Raw genomic sequence first — 19,158 nt, 5'->3', positions numbered from 1 at the left:
TACATTTAGGTAATGTTCCCGAGTGGATAGGGCTCTGGATTGAGATTCAAGACACTTGGGATCTGTTCCTGGCTTTGCATTTTGCCTGCTAGATAACCTTGGGTAAATCACTTAATTGCTCTGTGCCTCAGTTTCCCCATCTGTAAAATGGGGATATTGATACTTGCCCTTTTTGTAAAGTGCTTTGAGACCTAGTGATGAAAAGTGCTATATAAGATATAGGTATTATTGCTTTGGAGAGACTTTTTGCATATATTGTGCCAATATTTTTGTTGTTTGCCACAAAAAAAACCCAAAAAACCCAGATAGCTTAGTTGCTGTTTTGTAGCTTTTATAATTATTAGCTTATTGAATTTCTGAGTCTTCAGTGGATTAGGAACCTAGACATTCATCTCCAAAGCATGGCTTCTGCCACTTCAGCTGCACGAGTAATTCCATTAGGGGGTAGCAATATTCACTAAATTTTCACTAAATATTCACTAAATTCACCCGACACATTTTAAATCACCGGATTGCACATTTTTCTATCAGAGGAAGCTCCTCATCATTGAGTGTGGGAGTTTTGCTCTGAGCGTTGGCTTTGTTCCCTTTGAATAGTAATTATAGAGTTCAATAGGAGCAGAATTAGGGACCTCTGTAGTGTTTTTGAAAATACCAGTGCTAAGATCCACTGGTGTTCACAGCCTTGAACAGGCCATGACTTTGTAAAGACCCCATGGCATTACATAGCCATGGACAAGACTTAAGGCACGTCTAGAGAAGTTACACCTGCAGTTCCTGCTGACTTGCTATGACTGCCTTTGTCACATCCTTTTGCAGTTGCTGTTCATAAGTTCATGTCCAGCGCTCCCAGTGTAGTGTTAAGCTCAGACGAACAATGGTATATCAGGTTTAATAACTATGTCCTTGCAGAGTGGCAGCAGTCCTGGGATAGAGAGACAGGAATGTTGATGAACTTCAGAACCCCTTACTTACACCCACCTGTTTTCAACCTGGGATGAAGACTCTGGACTGGGTTTACCAGGCTGTTGACTGGACCAGCCAGAGTGGCTGTCACAATGCAGAAATTTGGCTTAGCCCAATCTTCATAGCATGACTACGGGTCAGCGATGCTGATGGTCAGACATGGGGTGGAGGATAGGAGGCTGGACTGCAGCATCTTGCTACACTCAGTGATACAGCAGTAAGATGTCTGAACAATGCAGATATTAACTTGTGGCGCATATGAAAGAAGGAGAAAGTTACTGTAAATGTCCGTTTCAGTCTTATTGCGATAAAGTTCTCTTCAGCTTCTCTCATCTGAGTGTTTCTGTGCTTGTATATTCTGCCTGACCCTCCCTTCCATTTAGAGTGCAGCAATAGCTAAAGCAAATTTATGTAGATGCCCTGGTTTCCTGTAAAACCTGTTGAAGACTTTGTTCTGGAAAAATCATAAAGAGAAAAAGTTCAAAGTATTCCTGACGTTCTGCCAATTTCTTTACAATCTTCTTCTGAAAATGAGATATGTGCTTCATCTTCCCATTTATTTTCTATCTCCAATATTTAACATTTGAGCTGAGTAGGAGTTTCCTATTGACATCAGCAAGAGCAGACTTGGCTTTACATGAATGCATTTATTTTTAGAAATTTGTAAATTATGGAGGCTGGGTGACTGTGCTTTTGATTGTGGCGTACTCCTACCTGAGCCTGGTCTGAACTGTCTTGGCCTTGTCACTACAGGGCTAGTCAAGGCACTCTCTCTCTTCCCAGGGGCCAAGTTTACTGCTGAGCCACAGGCACGAGCTCAGACTCAAATCTTAAACTGTTTGATAGTGCATGGAAAAGGAAAAAAGGGAAGATCTAGGACACAGTGTGCAGAAAATAGATTCTTTGTATGGGGAAGCAGGTGATTGTAATAGTATGAATAGGAGGTCATCCACAATTACGTTTCTCTAAATTCCTGATTAAATAATTTCTTAGAATATGAGAAAGGAAGTATTAACTCATCTAATTTATGTGATATTTACTATAGCCATGTAAATAAGGATTCACAACATGATACAATTACAATTCTATAATTATTATTGTTTTAGATCATAGCCTAGAACATCAAACCAAAAGTAGAAAAAACCCATGTAACATATGCAACATATGCATGTACTGTAGAGTGCCATTTCTGATATATTCCTACACAAATTAGATTATCACAACTCCCTCCAGTTATACATCCTGACTTTCTTTGTGTCTGTGCATGCACTCACACTGGTGCCCATCAGAGGATAATAATAACAGGCAGACTTACTTAGTTAATAGCATAATGTAATTTAGCTGCACTCATTATTTTGATCTACAGCTCCAAGTTGTGAAAAGCTCATCACCTTGGTATCAGAATGAAATTTATGCAGTCAAATTACCTTCAGCATCTGAGCCAAGTGATCAAAATTTTAAATCTTTCCAAATATACTAGAGCTGGCAGGGAATTGCATTTCTCTTTATCAAAACAAAGTTATTTTGTATTGTGCTGCAAAAAAAAAATTGAAGTATCATTTTCAAAAGGAAATTAGACCTATAATTTTAACTTAACAGGTTTTCAAATTCCTCTGTTGTTTTCCTTGTGATATTTGCATGAAACAAGAACCACTTTAAATCATATCAGAGTTAACACTTGAACTCTATACAAAGTCTAGTACTTCAACCTATGGAAATGATTTCCTGATATAACCTCTCTCCTGGCTAGCTAGAGAAGTTTTATTTCAGGAAGAAAAAGTCCAATGTGCCATGGAATCATCCAGCTGCATTATAAATGTGTTCTTAAATGGCAGCTCTGTCATTTTCTTGCAACTTTGCAAACCACAAGTATTTGTAATTTGCTTTGGGAGCTTATTTCTTGAGTCAGACTCTGTTATGTACTTTAAATTTAACCTTAAAGGGTTTTTTTACAACTCCTTTTAAAATATCTTATAAATATAACCAGATATTGGAATGTAAGATGTTGCTCTACAATATGGAAGTAATGGGCTCTACTCTCGCTTGCAGTTACCAAAAAGTCTTTGTCAGTCATTACACAGCTCTTTGCCAGCCTAGGTAAAATGAGTTGACTGTTTGAATCTAGCTCCTGTGTGGAGAGGTTCCATAGACAGATGAAAAAAAAACCCATCAGAATTGTCACTAATGGGCAAACTTGTTGGCAAGCTCATCAGAGAATCGAAGGATTAGGGAGGCCTGAAGGCTGACCTGCTCTTCCACCCCCAGAAGGTGTGGCACATGGGTCCTCTTATGTTGTAGAAAGGCACGTAGACAGAGGTGTGTGGAAGCTTGCACTGCCACTTCTTGCATCTGCTCTGCTGACAACAAAGAACTGCTTTATAAGGGCTGCATTATTAGCCTTATGACCACTATGCTCGCCTTCAAAAAGAAACAAGTCAATACTTCCTGGGTCAGTAGAAATTGAGGGCACTCAGCAACTAGAAATTGGCACTCAGCACATCAAAGGATCTGGCCCAGAGTCCATAAAAGTGGCAATAAGTAAATTAAAGATGTGTGTTTTAAATCATAGAGAGTTTGAGCTGAAGGTACAGCTTTCTTACCATCACTATCACATCACTCACAAGCAATCGGCATGCTGTTTACGTAAGCAGCACAATATTTCATTAATATTTCAATAAATACTTGCTTGATACACAGCCCAAGATAAAACGGAAAGGAGAGACAGTCATTGATGTCATTTACTACTGTATTTGGATGAAACTAATTATTTCCATGTTCTTTTCTTGAATCTAACTTCTAAAGCATTTTCAGCCTTCACCAGCACACTAACACATCATTTAAATAACTTGCATTGTCGAACATATTTAGTGCTAGCTGGTCTGAAGAGTGGAGGTGATAGAACATAGCTGTCCTCAACTTTGCCAATTTAAAAAGAGAATATTTCATTGAAGTTAATTTTTGGCTCAGTTGACAAGCCATTTCACACTTCATAATATGAAGTTCACTCCATTTCCTATAATACCCACAGCGTGAATCAGCTATTGAATTCATACTTGAAGAAAATAAACGTATAATGAATAGAAATGAATTCATACTTGAAGAAAACAAACATATAACACACACACACCCTCTGTCATTTACACATGCTCCTGTTCACTAGAACTCTAGAGTTTAGAGTTCAGTTCAACAAATAAACAACCCTTGCACCATTCTGCATTGTGAAAGCTTATGAAAGGTTCTGGATCTGGATTCCACATGTTCAATAGAAGGAGTTGGGAAAAGTTGCAGAAACCTTCTTTTGCCAAGATTTACAGTTGCATCCCATAGAAAGCTATTTAGAAACAGAGACGTCATTTAAATGATTAAATAAAAGATGGCGAAAATAGTAATTGTTATTTACTTGTTAAAAGGCGGGTGACAGCTCCCTCCTATCCCAGGCTTGCCAGATATTAACTTTTTAAAACTGATTTTTCTTTTTTCAAATTTGGGAACAACAAATCCTTCCCAACCTGAGATTTCTGACAGCAAGTTACACCTCAAGAGCTATTTTTATAGCATATTGTTTACTGGTGAAAAGTGTGTTAAATAAATTCAGAGGAGCACCTTCCTGGATGATTATTCAGAGTATTTAACCAGTTCCAGTACCTCTCTTCCCTCTTCACCATGTCCCAACCTTCTTCCTGCCTTCCAGTGTACCTCTTCCTGATCCTGCTTCCCTTTCTAGGCCCAGTTCCTTCTGCATAAACTACAAACAGCTCCCTGATGTACAATAGGCTTAACCATACCCAAATCAATCTTTCTAATCCTAAATACATTTTCTGAGCTCCCTTTTTATATTCCCAGGAGGCTTCCTGAGACCTGTTAAGAACTAATGTAAAGAGCAGCACGCAGAGGAAGCCATTTCCAGTGCACAATGAGTTTTATAGGTTCCACAAAACACAGGTAATTTAGCTATTAACTATTTACAGATTAGATAGATAAAGCATTCTGGTACCAACCCCTAAACCCCACTATTTTAACCCCCTCAAACTTCATGACCTTTTCCAACCATTACTATCACCCACTATATACCCCTGCCTTTAATAACTCTGTCACTTAGAAGTTTTATATTTGCCACTTTCTCTGAACGTCTGCCATATTAAAATCTTATTCCCTTCAGCTTCTCTGGGTCATAGTTCGCTGCACTCTGACAGGAGCTCTGCAGAAAGCCTGCATTTCATATTCTTAGACAGCATTTGGCTCATCAGTGCTTTTCCATCTTTCTTTGCATCTGAGATTATTTTAATTCAAAGTGGTTCAAGTTTTGGATGAAGGTTCAAGTCATCGTATTTTACGCAATGTTTTCAATTCATCCCTGTCTATACTTATAATAATGGAAACAGACTTTTGTGGAATAAAAACCACCACCTCAAAAATATGAATTCTTAAAACAGGATTTTAAAAAAATTCAAAGGCTTATGAGAAACTAAGTGTCCCAGGATGCATGAATGATATTATGTAGCAACAGTTCTTTTCCCTCCAAAGAAAATTAACTTGGAATTTAGTTTTAAGGTCTGGGAAGCTAACAGTGCCTATGCCCATTCATTTAGTTGAACTTCCTTTTATGATGTATGTACTTTCAGTGCTGACTTTCTTATCTAACAGGAAATATTTTCTTTTTTATACTGCAGCTCAAAGGTTTAAGTATCATAAATGAATTTTCAATATTCCATATGCTATACAAATAGCAGAGATTAACTTTTCAGAGTGGAAATACTGTAAATAGAGTATAGTAAGGTACAAAAGCTATCAACGTATTATCTGGTGACTAAGAGTAAAAGTTACAACAACAAAATATGGATTGATGTCTAGCAATTTACACAGCTCTGAAATCCCAACCCCTGGTCCAAAATAACTTCAGTGGGGTTAGTGGTTTAGATGCATTAGCAGGCTAATTTCTCTGTGACATTTACCGGTGTTTATTTTCTGTATCATATTTACTATTTGGTAGAGTTAATACAAAACATTGCTCAGCTACACAGTGGGGGATGTTGGCTGATGGGGAAACTTGGAAAGTCTAGTGATTACAATATGGAATCAGGAATGTACAGTGCAGAGAGAGAGAAAGAAAAATAATACAGTGTTTATACAGATAGTAGCATCAACAAAATGTAGACATACTGTTACTCATTTCAAATGACCCTGAGTCAACATTTTACTTTTGCTATATTGACTATATTGAGTGGAACAATGACAGTGGTGACAGAATTCTTCCAACATATGAAAGATCCAGAATATAACTGGCAGGGAGGAAACTCTTCCCTCTCTCTCCCTGATGAGGTGTTTTCCTCATGCCCAGCTCTGCTATTCCCCATACTGGTAGCATGCATTTTTAAGTACATTTAGCCTGATGAAGACCAATAGGCCTCATAATCTTGTCTGCCTGAAGGATAGCTACAGTGGTGCTTCCCTGGGTAAAAGTTACCTGACTTAGGTATTCCGGACTTCTCATATTCAGGCCCATATTATGGCAGCCATTGTCCACGTCACTTAAATGAATGGAGACCACAGGAGAAGAAAGGAAACAAAAAGGAAGAATTAGCGGGGGCAGATTGAAGTGTTAGTAAACAAGTACCTATTTTACATACCTTATACATACTTGGGCTTGAGTGCTTACTCCGCTTCACTAGTTCCTTATCCTAAATGTTTCTTCCAATTCTAGGAATGGGCTTCTCCAGAATTGGCAGCCATAGCATAAATAAATCCAGAAAGTTAATCTCAGAGAAAAAACAGACCAGCTGTAGTTTGCTGAGTGAGGGAGAGTAAAAGCCCTAGAGACAAGGCAGGATGAAGCTGTCAACTGCCACTCCAGAACAACAGCTGTAGTAGTCATAAGAGCAGCCATGACAGTTAATATTTGTATCAGATTTTGAAAGACAATTCACATACTAATGGTTTGAAGATCAGCCACATGCAAGGCATCAGCTATTCCTAGTGTTTAAAGAAACCGGGTGTGGCTGGAGCCCAATGGAGCCCACAAGTACTAGGGCTTGCTACAACAATGTGTACCAGAAGACTGAATTTAAACAAAGGCAGAAACTAGGAGATGCTCCAAGTTGGTTTTTGAAGCCCCAGATCTGTGAACCTGCCTACCAGTAACCGATGAGGAAGATGGGGAACTCCTGGATACCAGGCAAAAGTGGGTGAAATCACACAAACAATTTGGGAGTTTTGAGAGTAAGGGTAGGGGCTTAAGCCTGTGAGACCTTAAAAGTCTATCCCTCACATAGATTTTAGATTAAGAAGACAGGCTCTTCTGGTTGCTAAACCATCTTTCCTTTCTGTATTGAGGTTGGGACAGGAATATAGTTCAATATTTCTGTCTTGCAAATTTTATAAAGAAAATGTTGAGGAGTGTTCTAGAGAACAGGAGGGTCTTGTGTGACCAGGAGGAGAAAAAATAATCTATTCCTTTTGCCCCTGTGAAAATAAAATAAGCTGGTCCCATCATGTTTTCACACTGTAAATACGGCCCTCTGTCAGGGGGCTTCTGAGCAATGGCAGCTCCATGTGATACATCATCTGTTACACCACGACACCGTTAAGAATGATGCAGTTTTACCCTTCACTCTGAATTTCCAGGATTTTCTCTGTTCTATTTAAGTCCGACCTTTTAACTACATATTGTTGTTATTTTGGGGAATTTCCTTTATTTTTAGAAAATTAGTTAACAAAGATTCCAAATGGCACTTATACATTTTCCTGTAATGCACAAAAAAAATTGAAAAAGAAATGTCTGACTCAGTGAAATACATATTTATTCAATAGATGGTAATAGCTCCTTCTAGAAAGGCAGTTTTACTTGTTAAACAAAGTGTCTTTAAATATGTCCTTTGCTCTTGGAAATGGAACAGAGTATTGTTTAAACTCTAATATTGAGATGAAACTAAAAACCATTCTTTGACATGATACAGAACAACAGCTCCATCATGTTAAACCCTAGTGCTGAGCGGTAGCAAATTGAGATTATGCAGGTCAACTTCCTTTTTGACAAGTCAGTGAAGCAGAGTTAAATATTTTCTACCGTAATTTGTGCGTGCAGTTGTGTATTTATTAGTTGTACACCAATCCTATTTACCTGGAACTGCGTAGCTAAAACTACACATAGCCAATTCCCTCCTTGCAGAAACCTCAGTATAGGCTAAGAAGCATCTCTTTTAGGCCTGTGTCTCTCTCTTGGACACTCCTGCATAAAAAAATCTTCACTTTCCCTACTTACCCCTAGAAATCTCCTAATGTAAAACTGCTCACCCAGGACCACATGGTCTTAAAAGGTGGCCTGGATATTAACCCTCCTTTTGTGCAGCTGTTCCACTCCACAAACCAACCTCAGAAAGGTTTGACAGCCCATCCAGACAAAGGAAAGTTCTACACAATCCACCTAACTGTCTAGGTGCACAGAGTAGTGTTCTCTCTTCCTATAGAGCAGGTGGGCAAACTACAGCCCGCGGGCCGGATCCAGCCCCTCAGGGCTTCGTATCCGGCATGTGGGATTGCTCCCAGTGGTGCTGCAGGCCCTGTGCCACTCTCAGAAGAGGCCGACACCATGTCCCTGGGGGCGGGGGGGCAAAGGGCTCCGTGTGCTGCCCTTCCCTCCAGGCACCGCCCCCCGCAGCTCCCATTGGCCAGGAATGGGGAACCCCAACCCCCTGCCCTGAGCCCCCGCCACACCCCAAACCCCAGCCCCCTGTCCTGAGCTCCCTCCTGCAGTCTGCACCCCTCCTGCACCCCTGCCCTGAGCCCCCTCATACACCCCGTACCCTCCTCTGCCCCAATCCCTTGCCCTGAACCCGATCCTGCACACTGCATCCCTCCCACACCCCGCACTCCCTCCTGCACCCTAACCCCCTGCCCTACATACAATTTCCCCACCCAGATGTGGCCCTCTGCCCAAAAAGTTTGCCCACCCCTGCTATAGAGAGTTTCATCTTGAATGTATGCACATTAATGATTCATAATATGCATGACATTAGCACTTTTTGCAATAGTAGCGTGAACCAGACTTGTAATAAACACAATGCTAATTTGAAATGTAATTGAAAAAATATTCATTGCATATGCATGGTAGCCAGTTATCAGATGTTAATTCTGTCTTTGAAGAATCTATTTTTAAATTTAGTTCTGCGCAGTATTGTTCTCTTATACTACAAATTTCAGTAGCGTCCAGGGTTTAAAACCAAGTTTATACCCATTAAATGCAAACACTGACTTTCTCTTTAACTGCAGCATTGCAAGCAGTTGTTTTAAGTAAATAAGCTTTTCCTTTACCACAGAGAAGGATGGTGCATGAGACTATTCTTGTCACTGGTAAAGTAAGCACCGGGGACTGAACAGTGTGCAAACAATTTCGCTGTGAAAGAGAGAAAGGATCAGTAATGTTCTTAGATCAGGCTTTGGGACACTTTGAAAAGGTAGTGGGGGGCTATTTCAGGCAAACTTTTTATTCTTTCAGAAAAGTCTGTGGTTATGCATGGAACTGAAAGCATTTAAGAAGGGAAAACATAAAAGGTGAAACATTAATTGGGCAGATCATCTAGCAGTGTAGATCTATTTTTACAAAAACCCAAACACATCTATACATAGATTTTCCTTTGAAGCTTTTAGACCACCATTCCTTTTTCCTTATCTGCATAATTGACATCTTCATTCAATTTCAAACAGCTGTTATAATCATTTTATTTCTTTCTGGATAAGGCTTAATCTTTTGAACTCAAGGAATAATTATTATTGCAAAGTTGTTTTCCTTTTCCAAAGAGAATGCTTTAGGGTCACCATTGCTTCCAGTTTCTCTAGGAAGGAGGACAATAAAGTATTTGTTGGTACTGAAATGTTTTCAGTTCCAAGGACATTGGCACTCTCTCTCTGTGCACTACGTTCAGCATATTGAAGTGAGTTATATGAACCACATCGAAAAGCTTTAAATTAGTACTTTGCTGCTTTTTAGCGTCTACAAGCTAATTTTAGATCCCTCTGGAGCTAGTAAACTTATCTATATTCTTCTGTGCAGCTTCCTAAAAGCATAAAATGGCCTTTAAATAATTTGGAGGTTTATTCTTCTCTTTTTTCTTCTTTAAATCCAATTTGTTAAATTTTAGAACAAATCTCAGCACTGTACACAGTACACATTACGAAGGTGATGGAAGCTGTGCTTTTCTTATTCAGTTTCCAAGAGGGGATCAGATAAGTACCAACAATGATAGATTTCAAAAACCCACCCCTTCTGCTCTTGCTTAGTGGATTAAAAGGTGGATTATTCACAGTGGCAATGCCTTTAAAGTTCAGAGTATAATTTCTCTTGGAACAACACCTGAAATAAAGTTTACCAACGGGAAATAACTACGAGCTCTCAAGAAGCTTTTTCAACATTTTTTGAATTTTAAAATCTACCTCATTTAGAAGTGATGAGCAAACTAAAAAGAAACCACAATCACACGGAAAGACATAATGGAGCATAGTGAAAACTTTATCAATAACAAAGTAATGGGCGGAAGCCATCCTTGCACCAGAACTGAATTTAATGAAGTTTTTATGTCACTCTTACATCTCCCCCACAGTGGGGGGTTGCAGAGCCAATTTGGCCTCATATCCATGTTGGAATAGTCCTGAGATTTTCCCTGACTTGCACCCAGCTCCCAGTTGTCCTTGGAGGGGGTAGAGGCAAAAGGGAATAACGAGGGCATAAACCCCCCCCCACCGCAATCCTAACATGCCCCTGGAATGTCCCTTGCATCAGGGTCCCCCGCAGGTCTGGTACAGAGCTGGCTTCATCAATTTATGCCTATACTGGGGAAAATCCTTGGGGCACCTTTTCTACTGGTGGAGCTAGCAGATCAGGAACTGCAGGGCAGCCATGACCTGGGATCGAATTAGCTAAGTAGCAAAAAGGATGGATGCTTATAATCTGGCATGGATGAATAAATAAATAAATCCAAGAAATGGAAGCACAAGAGAGTCTGGTTTAGTGCTTGTTCTCTTTCTTATAGGCTTTTTACTTAAAGAGGGTTTTTTCTGAGGTACCGTTGGTCAAATGAGGGGAAACTTCTATTTCTTATTTACCTCCTCATCTGGTGATGGTTTTATGGCTGAAGCCTGAAAACTGTTACCAACAATATTTTCTCTTCTCAGGATCAGAAAGAACTATTATGTGTTTGCTGGCAACTATCAACTTGATACAGGAAACGGTACTAAAAGCAGCATTTCATGGTAACAGAGGAATTTTACCTACTCTGTAGCTCGGGATATCTGCTGCTTTGTTGCCTCTGACCCATTACTCCCAGCACTTGTCAGTTACATATGCAGTATTTAGCCTCCTAACTTGAAGAGCCACTTGAGAGACTTCCTTCAAAGCTTTAATCAATACTGCTCTGTAATTCAGTCATCATATTTCAGTAAGTCAGTTGCACTAGGACTTTTTGGCATGTTGGTTACCATGGAGATATGATGACGACAATGATGAGTTCTTAATGCTGCTTCCAGCAGCAGTGCATGCACAGAAAATTAAGTTAATTAGGGCCTGATCCAACATCTGTTAAAGCCAATGGAAAGACTCCCACTGGCTTCAGTGGCCATTGGAGACGACCCTTGATGAATAATTCCCTCAGTACATTTGGCCGCTATATTTACTTGTGGCGTATCCAAAAATGGATCAAAATTTCCCCTAATTTAGTCATTGTTCCAATTTACTCCAAATGATATGATTTTCTTTTTAAACCTGAAGATTCCTTGAAAAAAGTTCTATAAGAATTTGATAATCAATATTCAAAACATAACCTGTGATGGGTGGCATAAATCTTATGATACAGTTTCTATTTTGATGAGAAAAACCCTTAAAATCAAGGAGAAGGCTTGAAGGATGCACTAGGGTTCTGAAGCTTACATTTAATTTTCTTTTATCCGCACGTGCATTCCGTAGTCCTAGTTGCAAAGGGTTTAGTCAGATCCTTCTCTAGCTAATGTACGTGTCTCCATGCTGGGGCTCTAGTGCAGGGTTCTGTGATCCCTGTCCCATTTTAATATGATGAGCAGTGCATCATCCCATATAAAATATACCAAGTGCATTGCTTTTACTGTTCTGTATTTTTCTGTCATCACTGCAGTCACTGACAGAAAGTAATGACATGCTCAGTCCCAGCTCGTGAAGGGTGTGATCAAATCCTTATGTTGGTCATTTGACTGCCCCTTTCACAAGGCTTAAGAAAGGGGTTTGGGAGCCCTGTACTCGCAGACACTTAGATACCATGGTAAAAAGTGTCATAACTAAAAAAAAAAGACATTAAAATAAATAAAATTATTATGACCCTGTTTCATAAAATACTATTCAATACTGACATTACTGTCATGCTGTCTGGGGTGGCTCACAACTGTGAGTGCCTATCCCAGGGCAGACTGTCAGAAAACAGGGCAAACACCTGAGGCTGGTGGTGTGTTCTATAATTAGATTTCACCAACCCAGTAACAAATGTGAACTCCTGGATCTCTATACCAGTCTTACCATGGAGTCACAGACAGTCCCCTTAAACTCTTCAGTTTATCTTGCCACCCAAACAAACTAGACTTTGTGATTAAAGGTTTCAGAGTAGCAGCCGTGTTCGTCTGTATTCGCAAAAAGAAAAGGAGTACTTGTGGCACCTTAGAGACTAACAAATTTATTTGAGCATAAGCTTTCGTGAGCTACAGCTCACTTCATTGGATGCATTAAGTCTCTAAGGTGCCACAAGTACTCCTTTTCTTTTTGTGATTAAAGGTCATTTAAACCAAAATTCCCACCACATGAGGTTGCTCCCGGTCCCAAGAGACCAGTTACTTGCCCCAGATCAGTTGGTACACTAGATCTTACACCAAAGACAATGCTGGTAGCTAATTCTATAGTAAACTAAGTAAAGGTTATTAGCTAAGAAAAGAAAGAGTTATTGAGAGGTTAAAGCAAGTAAAAGATAAGCACAGGTGACTCACAGTTTGTAATTCCAAATGATGACAGTGACGCAAGAAACTGCCAGTTTCCCAAAAGTCTTTGAGGTACCAGATTATCTCTGGGGAGTCTCAGCTTTGCATCTGGTACACTTTCCTGTAAGAGTCCAAACAGTCCAGAGATGAAGGGTTTTTCCTTGACTCCATACTTGGGCTTTTCCTTTGATGGAGTGTGAGGAATGCATTTTCAGTATTTGTCCTCCGATTATCATACACAATGGCCACTTGTTTTGAAAGTAGCACTTTTCTATTAAAGTTCTTCATTTGCATTCCACAAGGTTTGATGGTTATCTAGTTACAGGGGTATGTGCAATGTAAATGTTTGCTACTACATCATAACAGGATACAGATAAGCAAAAACAATGCCAGTAACATCCCACTTGTTTTCATGAAGTTTAAACATCAAATATGCTCTTATACATTCAGCAATCACTTTGATCTATACTAATACACAAGTGAATTGGCCTGGGGCTCTGGCATGAGCTGAGGCCTGGTCTGCCTGTGTCAATTATAAATTCCTTTTTTTAAAAAAACTGTTTAATCTGAAATACCTTTGTATCTCCATTTGATACAGGCTGTAATATGTTCCCCTGGTTTTATTAGTTATCTGCTGTACAAAAAGTTTAGGGTCCCCAATGCTGTCACAAAACACATATATATACCCCTTCTGGTGCAAATATTCAAGACTGAGTTTAGATTTAGTTTTCATGACTGTGTGAACAAGACTCAAAAAGGACTTACTTGTGACCTGCCTAACTCACCCATGCAGAGGAGTACCCATGTGACCAGCCTTCCCCTCCTGCACAGGTAGGTGGGGAGCAGAGGACTGGAACAAGAAGAAAGAAGGAACCAAAGCATGACTCAGAGTCACTGGACTGCTCCTACATCAGCACACTTGTTGTACTGGCCATCTCAGGATAACTATCTCACAGTGATCACTGGAACAGTGAAAATATAACCAAAGCAAAACGACTTCTCAGTTCAAGCAAAGTTCTGTGAAAAATCATTATGCATTATTTGCCAACACTATTGTAAATAATGTGAGAAGTTGATTTGTTGCCATACGCAGTACTATATGGAACTTCCAAGTAATCTTCACTTATGTTTCTTTGGATCAAACCTCAGAATATGTCTCTAATATATGTGGATGTGGAGTTTTTGGATTTGTTGGATACCAGCACCCAAATCCTCAGTTGCATTCAATTGCATAATGCAATTTAGAAGCAGGAGTACAAATGTGGCTTTATACCACCTTTACTATCTTCTGGTGCTAGGCCAGCTCGGAGCCAGTATGGCCCCTCGTATAAATTAGAGTCATCCAAACATGGCTATAACTTGTGCCAATTGCCAGCAGCTCTAAGGATCAATATGGCAAACAGGGATTGCTGGGCCACAGAGAAGTCCTGGCCAGCAGATTGGGAAGGGGTTTGCAGAGGGTTGCTCTCAGATCTACATTACTGGAGGTTCCTATACACTGCAGTGATCATCCTATGGTTAGCTATGCTAATTGTAGGGCACAAAGCACAGAATCCAGTGCCAATATTTAAATTTCATCTTTTAAGAAATATGTAAAAACCCTAGTAATGAGACACATTACAAAGTGTTTTGAAAATTTCTTATTTACACAGCAGATATGATCGGACCCGTAGGAGGTATTGTTTGCATCCATGCATCCTTTAAGGGAGGGCAGAGAACAGAGTGCAAAAAAATAAGTAAATGTCAGAACAAACAAAAAATCCATTAGTTTCTGTGCTTCCACAGCTGTATACTAAACCAACACAGATTTTTAAAAATTACTTTAAATTCAAAAGTGAATTTTGAGGACTATTGTATCCATGGGTCAAATATTGCTCTTATTCATGAAGATCTACCACCGTCCAATATCTGTGATTACCAGTGGGTTTAGTCAACTGGAATTCACTTTTATTTCTAGGCACAGATGGTTCCGTTCTCTTCCCAGTCTGTTTATCTGACGGTCAGAGTTGATAAAATGAACTCTAATGATACGCTAATTCTAGCTGCGTCCAAAGAGAATATATAATCACTTAGGGCCCAATTCTGCAAATACTTACATGCAAGACAGTCTTCATTTATGTCAGCAGTCTCATTGCACTTCGCTACAGAGATGAAATCATGTTACTGACATGAGTGTTTGCAAAATTAGGCCATTGATTATTGTTCATTTGTGAGATGATGAAAGTTGCTATCCTTGGGCTTGATCCTGCATCTCTTAGTCATCTAACTAATCCCACTGAAGTCAAAGGGACTCCTCATGTGAATTAGGATGCAGAATCAGGTCCAATGGAATTGTATTATCATTATGTATTTAGAAACTGATAATAATGATAAGATAAAAATGTTTATAAATCTCTGAAAATGTAATTTATAAATAAATAAGGTATGTTTTAATTTATTATTTCGAATACCCTGTGCCCTGAAAAGAAAATTCTCAATGGAAGGAAAGACTATGGTATTATATATTGGCTTTCTGGTTTGTTGCTGTTCGTTACACTCCATCTGCAAATCAGAATTTGTTTAGCATATTTGTTTTTGTTTGTTTGTTGAGCATGTTTTGGTTTTTTATTTTTCCTGAAACAAAAAAGCTTCTTTTGTGAATTAAAAATCTTTTTTCATTTCACTGAAGTTTAAAATTCTTTCTTTCCTAAAGCTTTTGGCCCAATCCAGAAATCTGCACCCATCAAATCTGGGAGGTCATTAGAGAACCCCATCCTCATATTAAATCTCTCTTATTAAGCAATACTGTCTGCTATATAGCTACAGTTTGCCTTTCAATAACTTCAGGAATGATTTATTGTTATTTCAAGGAAAGACTGTTACTACAATCAGGTTTCCACTGCACTGGCTGTACAAAATATACCAGAGTTGATTAGTTATAAATAGAAGAGGGACTTTGGAAATCTGAAAACCATACAAATAAAATAAAGAATGAAACAAGATATTTGCTTTATTGACAGGACTACATACATTTCTAAATTGCCTCAAGTCTTGGGCTCCTTAGAGTCCAGTCCTGTGAAGTACTGAGCAATGTCAATGTCACTTGAAGGGCTCAGCAGACTACAGGGTTGTCCCCTAAACATGCAAATTGAGTGTTACTTTCAGACTACTCCCATTAAAGTCAGTGACAAAACTCCCACTGACCTTAATGATGCAGGATTGAGCTGTTGTGATGATACCTGTTCTTTTTAATTAGAGATAATTCTGAGTGGCCAAGTTCAAATCTGGAGCCATATCTGCATTTTTCCAAACTTGGGGTCTGATTGGTCAATTACAGAGAAATTGTCAGCCATTAAATATGGATCTAGATTCAAATGTTGCCAAAGTTTAAAGATGTTTTGAGTGATTAGGTTTTGTTCTCTATCTTATTTTATTCAAGTCATTAGGACAGAAAAAGTTATGCAGTTTGATTGGGATCCATTTCACAGAAGTTCCCAAAAATTCTCCCACAGAACAAAAATAAATAGTTTTGAAAGGAAGAGGTTCCTGTGAACATATATGGTTAAGAAAGGTCTATAGTATTGTGCAGTACCATCCTTGAAGACCAGCATAGTCCACTGGCTGGGGTTCTGGAATGGGAGTCCCTTTAGGGATCTGGGGCAAAAATTGGGGATTGGTCCTGCTTTGAGCAGCGGGTTGGACTAGATGATTCCTGAGGTCCCTTCCAACCCTGAGATTCTATGAGTCCTATGAGTCAGGAAACCCATGTACTCCTATATCTGCACAGGGGCGGCACTAGGGGGGACTTGCTGGATCTATTGCCTCCCCAAAATTTGCCTTAGCTCCCCCTGTAGCCACCCGTCCCAGTGTAAAGGTCAAACATTACACAGAAGTAAGGGTAGCATGCTATGGGATTGCCACTCTTACTTCTGCACTGCTGCTTTCAGAGCTGGGTGGCTGGAGAGCCGTGACTGCTGGCCAGGCACCCAGCTCTAGTTTGAAGGCAAGCAGCAGCAGCAATCTCCTACCATACCACCCTTACTTCTCTGCTGCTGCTGGGGGAGCATTGCCTTCAGAGCTGGGCAGCTCATGCCCCCCACAGAGAGACACCCCTCCCCCAAATTTTCTATCTAGCCCACCTCAGTCCTTCCACTGGGAAGAGGCTGGTACCACTCCTGGCTCTTACCTGCTTTGTGATTTTGGGAAAGTCACTTAATCTCTCTCTGCTTCTGTTTCTCTTCTCAGCTGTTTTGTCTATTTAAACTCTTCAGGGTATAGACTGTCTCTCACTATGTGTTTGTACAATGTCTAGCAAAATGAGACCCTGATCTGGGTTGGGGTCTCAAGGCATGACTGTAACACAAAAATAAATTTAAAAAACTCTCAAAAAGTCCATCAATTGTAGAAATAATATTTTAAAAGGGACCACTGCCTACAAAATCTCCACAAGTAGCTCCTTTTATTGGCAATCTCAATAGAGAGGCAAAGGACTAAATACATACAGAAATAAAACTATCCTTGTATCCTAGAGATGCATAAGGTATGTTGGTCACTACCACTGCCTGTACCAAATCTGGATAAGCAGGGGATTTCAGGTTTCCAGTGGTCTCAAGCTAGTACCTTTCCTGAGCTCCTTGCCATGGGGCAAATAATCTAATCCATCAATTTTTATTATTAATTCAACTACAATAGACTATCAAGATAACTTGATGCAACCTAATAGTCACTAGAGTACTTGACTGGAACTCAGGCAATCTGAATTTTATTACAGGTGCTGTCACTGATTTGCTGTGAGAGCTTGGGCAACACACATAGGTCTCTGTGCAAACCTGCAGAGCTAGAAGTTCTTTTATTATTCATAATATCCTACAAACAGTCTAGGACCATATTAATACATAACTGATATGTACCACCAGGGCAAGGAAATACTAATGAAAAGCAAGCAAGTTACCCATCAAGATATATAGATATTATCCATGATTTCTGTTCCAAACTAAAAGAAAATTTAAAATGAATGGTCTGTCAGAGGTCTTATATTTAAGACCAGAGATGTAATATGGAATCATTAGTAACACGTTATTTTACAGGGCATCAGTACCCATGTGTAAGAAATTACCATAGAATTACAGAGTTATTACATGGTCTGACAAAGTTCCGAGCCTGTAATTGTGCGTCCCACACTTCCTGGCAGATCCAGGGGCCTCAGAGATTCACTAAAGCCCCAATGTGACCTTCCTTTCACAGTGTAGTGGCCAGGGTCACAGCCTATTGAGTTACTTTCATCACAGGCCAGTGATGGGGACATGGAAAGGGGAAATACCCCTCAGTCTTTGTTGCGCCGTAGAGCTCAGTAGGCACAGTTCACCCTCCTGAATGGACTGAGACTTGTTTCCCCTCTCAAGGGGATCTCTGTAGAGTTTTGGGGGGGGGGGGAACCCAGGCCCACCCTCTACTCTGGGTTCCTGCCCAGAGGCCCTAAGGATAACAGCTGTTTGTGGCTTTCCTGCCACTGCTAAATGCTGCTTTGATTCTCTGGGCCGCTTCCCCCGTGGTTCCCTCTTCCTAGCTTCACCCTTACCTCAGGATACAGCAATGCTTCCTTCTCCAGCTTCTTTCACCTAGCTCTCTCAAGGGAACTGGAAAGGAGAGCTTTTAAGCAGTCTGAGTGATACCTTGATTGCTTCCACCTGTCTCCATTAGCCTAATGACCTTAATTGGTTAATTGGCATCAGGTGTCTTGATTGGCTTGGAGTAGCCTTTGTTTGGCTATCCAGGGAACAGGAACCTGCTCATCCTGAGGCTGATATACCCGCCTTCCACCACTCTCTCGTGGAGCCCCTGCTACACAACCCCCAGCTCTGTGTGCAGGTGGCGGAGTCCCCCTCAGTGCGCCAGAGGTTGGTCCTGGCAGAAGTGTTGGAGACCTCCTGGACTATGACTGGGGAGATTGGCTGAATCCCCTGACGCTCACTCAGAGCATGGGGCTCTCCAGACCTCGTACTGCCCTGCGCATACTTCAGGAGGTGAGGGCCGCTTTGCCGCCCGCTGCTCGGGTTTACCTCGACCGGGTCCTAAGAGAGGGCGCGCCCCACCCACCCTCCACCCCAGGCCCTCCGCACCTTTTCATCGGGCCCCTGCCCCATGGACCCGACCGACCCGCCCCCCCCGTCCTTTCACCATGAGTCAGCTGTACGAGTTGCAGCCAGTCTGCTTCCAGACCGCGCCAAGAAA

General features: G+C 40.4%; 1 long non-coding RNA gene across 2 annotated transcripts; it reads right to left on the bottom strand.

Annotated features, from left to right (window-relative positions):
• Nucleotides 1-399: 399 nt before the first annotated feature.
• LOC122465623 lies at nt 400-18,553 on the bottom strand. Of its 2 annotated transcripts, none has more exons than XR_006290601.1 (5): nt 18,506-18,553; nt 13,734-13,798; nt 12,958-13,069; nt 6,431-6,494; nt 400-1,420 (listed from the first exon to the last, which is right to left on the bottom strand). It is a non-coding gene; the product is annotated as an uncharacterized LOC122465623 (long non-coding RNA). The 2 variants fall into 2 exon arrangements; XR_006290600.1 differs by lacking the exon at nt 400-1,420 and adding an exon at nt 3,589-4,297 and having other exon boundaries at nt 18,506-18,542.
• Between the last annotated feature and the right edge of the window lie 605 nt (nt 18,554-19,158).

Source organism: Chelonia mydas, chromosome 4, assembly GCF_015237465.2.
Source record: "Chelonia mydas isolate rCheMyd1 chromosome 4, rCheMyd1.pri.v2, whole genome shotgun sequence".
In the NCBI taxonomy this organism is placed as follows: domain Eukaryota; kingdom Metazoa; phylum Chordata; order Testudines; family Cheloniidae; genus Chelonia; species Chelonia mydas.
This window is presented reverse-complemented; position numbering and strand designations above follow the sequence as displayed.